The sequence below is a fragment of the Lycium barbarum genome, chromosome 2 (assembly GCF_019175385.1).
Source record: "Lycium barbarum isolate Lr01 chromosome 2, ASM1917538v2, whole genome shotgun sequence".
Taxonomy (NCBI): domain Eukaryota; kingdom Viridiplantae; phylum Streptophyta; class Magnoliopsida; order Solanales; family Solanaceae; genus Lycium; species Lycium barbarum.
Window position 1 is genome coordinate 104,368,634 of NC_083338.1, and position 8,481 is coordinate 104,377,114.

The 8,481-nt window shown below is 38.6% G+C and overlaps 1 long non-coding RNA gene across 1 annotated transcript; it reads left to right on the top strand.

Annotated features, from left to right (window-relative positions):
• Positions 1 to 3,849: 3,849 nt before the first annotated feature.
• On the top strand, positions 3,850 to 7,283 carry LOC132621156 (uncharacterized). The gene is made up of 3 exons (XR_009575444.1): positions 3,850 to 4,241; positions 5,167 to 5,218; positions 7,241 to 7,283. It is a non-coding gene; the product is annotated as an uncharacterized LOC132621156 (long non-coding RNA).
• Positions 7,284 to 8,481: the final 1,198 nt, after the last annotated feature.

Sequence of the window (8,481 nt, forward strand, 5' to 3'; positions counted from 1 at the left end):
TCATACTCTTCTAGTAGTCTGCGAACAGCGTGGGTGTCATTGATACTGTTTGTCCTTGCCGGCCATTGTTTTGTTGTACAGAAGTATCGGCAGCCTCGTTGGCTTGCATTATGATACGTTACGTATATATAAATATGTTTTGAGATGTTTTGGGTTACAGGTCGACTTTGGAATTCTATTTACAGCTTTCGAACTTAGTCAAATAAACCCTATTGAATGCCATGTGTGAGTACGGGTAACATAAGTTGGGTTGTCAGACAGGTTAAGCTCGGTCACTCGTCATGGCCCTAGGTTGGGTAGTGACAGTACAGGACGACCAAAGTAGGGCTTAGGTGGCCTCAATAAGTCAAGTACCAACAGTGGGTACGCCACCAATATATCCAAGTACAAATACTAACAGCGGGTATGTCAATTCTATCCAAATCAAGGCGACAAAACAGAATTTGATATCTACCAACTACACATGGCATCAAGCCAACACAATTGAACAATCAAAGCACACATAACGGGGTGACTAGTGCGAATACACATCAGGGCCCAACCTAAGGAAATATCCATCCCAACTTCATACCCAAATGTTCACATGTTGTCTCCGACATTATAGTCTAAATATGTGATTCACTATACGAAGTCTCACCAAAGGTAAGCCATAACCTACCTAGTTGGCTGAACCGCAACACCAACAAATCACTCCTTTGCCTTGCCCTTCCGCTGAAGCTCAGAACCAAATTATTCTAAGCATAATCGAATTATATATTAGAAATCATGAGGATTGATACTAATCTTGCTACTATTTCAATTAGGTCAATTTAACCCTAGAAATTGGAGAAACGGGCCCACAAGGGCAAAATGGAAAATTCGGGGGGAAAATACAAATTTAAGTACTAGGTAATCATAACCCAACCACTAATTGTTGATTTAGCTAAAGGATTAGCCTAATTTCTGCTTTCAAGCAAAACCGCCAAATTGGGTATAAACCCTAAGCCTTTGATTCTGAAATTCAACGCTAAAAGTGGAAGATATATGATTAATAAGCTTAGATTCATCAAATTTTAACATCAACATTGTCACGACCCGACTAGGGGCTGTGACAGGGGTTAACCACCGAGTACCACCCATTCTATTACTCATCATACTCATTAACTTATACTAGATCATAGGAAAACCATTTCATTTGGAAACATAATTGCTTTTATATACATAAGCCCTTTGGCTATCAAAATAATAATACATATACAATAGTAACATCGTGAGACCGTACTACCCACACATGCGTATCTATGAGCCTCTACTAGAGTACTAGACATATGAACGGGACAAGAGCCCGTCGTGCCCAAAATACACACACACACACACACACACACACACACACATATATATATATATATATATATATATATATATATATATATATATATATATACACAAAAGAATCAACCAAATAACTCCTCCGGAGTAATGGAGTTCTCCTGTAAATCTGCTGATAACTTCTACGAATCTGGATCACTTCCCTGTCTACCTGTGGGCAAGAACACAGCGTCCAAAGAAAACGGACGTCAGTACGAACATTGTTCTGAGCATGTAAGACATTAATGAAATGAACATAATAGAGAAATCATAAGCCATACGATGAAGACATAACCTGCGTGACTTTTAAGGGTGGATACATTTCATACATATATCATATATATAGTCATAGTGCATGTATCATTATAGTGCATGCATCACCGTATCATGTAGATCATCATCGTTAACCCGCGTCCGAGTAACCATCATATGCCGCCCACTAGTGTTGATCGTGTCCTTCCTTCTTGGCGTGGTGGAATCATAAGCAGCCCGCTTTAGCGGTGACATGGTCGGCCATTTAGGCACGGTGGAATCACAAGCAGCCCACTTTTGCGGTAACATGTCCGGCCTTTTGGGCACGGTGGAATCGTAAGAAGCCCGCCTTCGCGGTGACATATCCGGCCAACTAGGCACGGTGGAATCATAAGCAGCCCGCCTTCGCGGTGACATGTCCGGCCAACTAGGCACGGTGGAATCGTATCGTCATATAGTCAACATAACTCATCATTTTTATACATCTCATAGGCATATCATAATCTTATCATAAATTAACATTATCATACATTCATCATTAATCCTACATTAGAACTTGAAGGTAACCTTGGCTATGTCGGGGTGACATGAGGTCGTGAACCCCCGACTACATTATGGAGTGATCATAATCGTCATATCTCACCTTGGAGGGACTACCATTTTAAGGTGAGTGTCCACAAGGAAAATCATCAATGGAATTACGCTTAGAATCATTAGCTTCATGGACATCTTATATTACTCTAGGATTCTCCATACTTCAATTCATCATCGTCATTAACATACTCGTATCGTGTCTCCTTTCTTTATCATGTGCGTATGTAGCTCTGTATAGTCATGGACTCATAATTTCCATTATCTAGGAAGATCAGGGAAAATTTGGAAGATTCATGCCTTAGAAGGAAATGATTAGCCTTACATACCTCTTTCGTTTAGATATTCTATCGTTTGATCGTTCTTCTTCGTTGCTCGCGTTTCTACCTTCAAGAAAGTTCATACTCATATTAGATAATCGATAACATAAACGTGTTTAAACTACGCTAGAGAAATTTGAGCAGCATCTCCTTTGTTACTATTACTTTCTCCATATCTTATATCAACTCCCAAGCATCCATAACAACATTCACGATATTATAGGCAACAATCATCATTCATCTACATTATCCACATTTCATAATTTCGCTTCAATTCCTCCACAATCATGGTCATTGTTCACTATAGCATTTTTCTCACATATAATACTTACTCCAGTTTCTAAATGCCATTTATAGCTTACTTATAATCACCACATATCAATATTCATGATTCACTCCAAACAACTACTCAAAATGTCACTATTCACACATTCATGACCCATTTTTTATATCCTTTTACAATCTAAGTGTTTCAACTTTTCAATCCCTTAAACAACATTAAATGTTACACCTCGGAAATTTCCCCGTGAACGTACAGTGAACAGACTAACGAAGAATACGAATCTACAATGTTTTAATAAGAAGGGAGTGACGTTTGACGACCCGAAGTAAGGTTTCAAAGGCAACTGCAATAATAGATAGGTTATGCTCCATATTGACTATTTATAGGTTCTGAAAACGTGAAAGTTGCAGATTTGTACTTCGGCCCAGTCGATCGTAAAATGAAATACGGACCGTAAAGCAGTTTACGGACCATAAATTGCCCTGTCATCTTTCAACTTTCCAAAACTTCAACTTTCTGCCAAATGTTCAAATGGTTAAATACGACTTGGAATATGGACCGTAAACTGAAATACGGCCCGTAAACTGAGTTTACGACCACTGTGCACTTCAACTACTGTTCATTCCGAATAAGATTTTAAGTCATTAAAAAGGAGACCCAAGCTTATTAATTCATTCCATTTCCACGCTACTTCTCTCTAGAAACCTCTAGAATATTCTCCACTCTTCATCTACAAGAAAACCCAGGAAATCAAAGATCAATATCAAGAATTCAAGTGAATCAAGTGTATGAAACTCATCCAAGTTCATCCAAGTCAAGAAATTTCAAGAGGAGTGAACTAGGGTTTTGGTGCAAGAAGAGTGTTATATCCCGTGTTTTTACACGCTTGGAAAAAAAAATTGAGATATCTTTGATTTGTGAGAAATAAGGTCAAAATTTAATTTTTACTTGACATAGGAGTTGTGCATGAAAGAATGTTGATGCGAAAGTGTCGAACAAGACTAAGGGAAAATTTGAGATTTTGGAAATTAGTTTCGGGAATTTCAAAACGAGATTTTTAACGAATTGGGCTCAACAAAAATTTGAGAAAAATTGAGGCCCAAGACCACAAGGTGGCCGGCCATGGTCCAAAAATTACCAAGCCCATGAGTTAATTAATTAGTCATGTGCATGGTCATGTGACAAGTCTAGATAAGAAGACCAAGTCTTCATCTTTGTTCAATTAGAAGCTTCAAGAAAGACAAGAGAAATTGAGAGCCAAAAATAAGAGCCTATTCGGCTTGGCCATAGAAATTTCACCCTTGGAAATCTTGCTCCTAAAATTTTTCTCTTGGTGGATTTATACTAAGTTGAGGTCCCTCTACAACTTGGTGAAATTGGTTTGGAAGAAAGAGCATTTAATTCCTCAATTTAAACATATATTCAAGTGAAGAAGGTTGGAGGAAAAGGTAAGAATTTATTCCATATTGTTATGTTATAAAGGTTTGTTTGTGTTGTAGTATATAGAAATGAGTTGAAAGTATGGAAAAAATTGAAGTTTGCAAAGTGGGTATGAAATATGGTGCATGGCCGAATATATATATATATATATACATTGTATGCTTATGGTGGATTGAAATTATGTTGTATTCTAGTTGTGTGTAGGATGGAATTCATATTGAAAATGAAAGTGGAATGAAATTGGTTGAAGTTGGAAATGTATAGGTTGGCCGTGTGATATAGAAAATGGAATGGGAATGAATTAAATTTTGATTAATATGTTAGTTGCATTGTTGTAATCCTTGCAATGCAAATGAAGGGCTAATGAATTTAATTGGCATTGAAATTACTTGTTTGTGATTATGAGAAATTATGCGGATTTCATATGATTTTCGTGTAAGTGTGAAAGTAAGATGCTAGTATGCAAACTAATGTTGTTGTAAGGAATTTGGAAGGAAGACAATGTGATTCGGGAAGTTTTGTTGAATTCGTAGGAGTTTTGGATGAAATATGATTTTGGTGGAAAATAGTATATCTTGTATATCGTGTGTATAACTTTGGGAAACGGTACAAAATGTTTCTAAAACTATATTGTGATGATTGTGATTGATAATGAATGTGAAGTTATTGATGTTAGTTGAAGATTTAGGTTGGAGCGAAGGTTATGTCGTTTTGTTAAAATGATGGCTAGTTGAAGGATATTATGTCTCTAATGTTTGTTGTTGAAGTTGATGTTGTTGTTTGGGTTGTTGTTGATGATTTTGAGCCGAGTTGAATTCTCGGGGGGTGCTATATATATAGGGGAAATGCTGCCGAAATTTCGGTAGACAAAAATGAAGTTAAGCGAATTCTTAAACTTTGAAACCTCTAATTGGTAACTTTGACCATTTGCAGATTTTGGACGAAACGGGACTTAAGTTTTGGGCAAGCGTAAGTCGTATAAAAGGTATGTAAGGCTACCTATTTCTTCCTTTGGCATGTCTTAGTATGTTAGGTCGATATCGGAACCCCGGGAGCAATTCTGCTCCTCGAAATCCGAATTAGAAAACGGCTACTATTCATTCAATTCAATTGAAGCCTAATGATCCTATTTTGGCTAGAAAGTAACCAAATGTCCGAAACTTGTGCGAACGTATTCGGATTACTCCGAAACCTTTATGTATGACCATATAGACCTCAAATGTCCGTAAATTCATGTCCGCCACCTCGACTTGACCCGAGGTGGGCCCGCTAAGTCCGAAACCCCTCTGTCAGCCCTATAAGGTTTATTTTGACATAATGTTGGGAAAAGGCTTTCACTTATGAATTTGACCTCTATAAAATAATGTTTGGGTCGCCACGATATTTTAAACTATATTTTAAACCACAACGACCATTTTAGAAATATTTTGTGAAATGAACCCGGTTTGGTTAATTATCAGAATTACTTCGACCACTGGGTCAACTTATGATTTTATTAACTTTATAAAAGTATTTCGACATTTTAAATTACAGTTTTGAAATATAAACATAACCTTGGGAGAACTTTCGTGAAGCAAACCCCGTAATGACCACTTGCTCAGTTTAGTTAGACTAACGGGCCGACGTATAACCATATTGGGCCCTATAGCTATTCCAATCCATAAAAATTGAATTAGCCGTCCATGATTCAATTCGTGCCCATTATTTTGATACCGTTCACAGGTCCTCGGGCCGGTTATCGATCACGCGAATTATGACAAGTCGACCATATGCTCTTTTTGCTGACGTGAGTATCCGAGTATAAGCATTTCGATACAAGCGCCCCGCTAGGGCGATTCTGATATAAGTATTCAGATATGACTATTTTGATCGAATCATCCGTTATGAATATTCCGATAGTATGTTCACTCACTCTCGCAAGTCTTATGAAACGCTTGGATATGTAAAATGACTCCACACGTTCTGTTTTGATACGTTCGTAACGATTTTGTGGTCAACGTGTCCGTGAATATCACGTATCAATTCTGATCGTTCCGAAATACGTCTGAAATCCTCAAATGTCAATATGTGCTGACATCTATCGAGTCTAAAAGTGTGTGTATCTGATCTCTCACTAATCCGCTTATGTAAGCTATGCTGTCGTGCGCTATCTTCCTATGTTGCCTATGATGTTCTGAAATAAAACCGTGAGGGGTGGTCTGGGCTGAGCTCGATCCCCAAAGCGGATAGTATCTGCACTGTGTGATTCGATACCAGGCAGACGCGTTGGGAGTGTACTGGGCGGAGCTCGAGCTCCCGAGACTGATCCGTGACCCGTGTACTGGGCAGAGCTCGAGCGGGAAAAATGACAGTTTCTGCATGGGATGACCACTGGACTGGGCCGAGCTCGAGGTGGCATACCCTTTGTAGACGCGTACTTTGATATGATATGATTTGCTATGATCTGATACAATATATTTGTGTATGGTGTGACCACTGTACTGGGCTGAGCTCGAGGTGGCACACTCTCTGTAAACATCCTATGATTCTCAGGTTGCAATATCTGATTCGATACGCTACGGCGTTCTGATACGACTCTATTGTGCACTATGTGTGATCTGTGTCTGGAAAGTAAGTTTTGATATCCTGTTCGTCCTGAATTCCAATCGGCGTACCATATCGTCTGAGTACTTGGTAAGTCCCGTAATTCCTTTGATATAAGGCGATATCTGAGCATTCTGTATGTCCCGCCTTCCGTCTGTCACCTGGATCAGGTGGGCATAAGTTGCATCTGGAAACTATGTACCCTTGGTAATCCGTTTGACAGATTATAGCGGTTTATATGATATGTGACCATCTGTATGACCTTGGCCTGGGAAGTGAGTGACTTTGATATTCTGGACTAATTACTTATTCTTGTACCGCTTGTTGCGATTATAGTTCTGATTTTTGTATTCCATGCTTTACATACTCAGTACATTTTTCGTACTGACCCCCTTCCTTCGGGGGCTGCGTTTCATGCCCACAGGTACCGAAGCTTACAGTGGTGATCCGCCAGCCTAGGGTACACAATCTACTGTTTGGAGAGCTCCTTTGATCCGGAGCCCCTACTTTTGGTACAGGACTCTTGTTGTATATGGTTTCGTGTTTATAATTTCTTTTGGGTACGGCGGGGCCCTGTCCCGTCATATGATTCTGTTGTCTGTATTAGAGGTCTGTAGTCATGTTTGTGGGTCATGGGTCGTGTTTGGTCAGTGACGTTTGTTTGATTTGTGCCAGTCTGTTTCTTCACTACGTTAATATGGTTGACCTATGTTTTATGACATAAATAATGGTTTAAACGATATGCTTATAATTTAGGACGCACGAGATTCATTATATGTAAACACAAGTAAGATTTGGTCGGTAAGTACGTATGAGTGTCCACGTCGGACACTAGTCGCGGCCTACGGGGTTGGGTCGTGACAAAGAGTAATACCACTCAAGGCTTGTTCCTACAACATCTAAGGTAAGTTTTATGGTATTTACATGTTACTTAGAGTATGGAAGAGTTGGAACACTTGGATTATAGAAAGATATAAGAAATGGGTCATGAAAGTGTGAATAGTAGCATCGTTGAGTAAGGGTTTGAATTGAGCCATGATCATTGATAACTTGTGATTATAAAAATGTTAGGAATGACATTTAGACCATGGAATAAGTATTATGTGTGGGGAAACGCGACAATGAGCCATAACCATAAATGTGGAGAAATTGAAGGGAAATGATGAGTGGTGGTAAATGTATACAAATGATGATTGTTGTTTGCAATATTGTGGATGTTGTTGTGAGCGTTTGGGAGTTGATATAGAACATGGGAAAAGTAGTACAAACAAAGGGAATTCTACCCAATTTTATCTAGCGTTAATAAGTCCGTTCTTATAATTTCTTAGCTAATAACGATACGAATTCTCTTGAAGGTAGAACGTGACATTGAAGGAGAACAAACGATCGCTAGACTAATTAAACGACAAAGGTATGTAAGGATTATCCCTTCCTTCAAAGGCATGAATTCTTCAAACTCCATGATCCTCCCATTTAATGAAGCTTATGAGTCCTTAAATGTACTAAACTACATACGAGCATGATGATGATAATGATGAATTAAAGTATAGCGATCCGATAGTTCATGATATGATGATGCTATAACGATAATGATTTGATTATTGTTAACACTCACCTTATGCACTATTTCCTTCAAGGTGAGATAAAATACACATAAATGCTCAT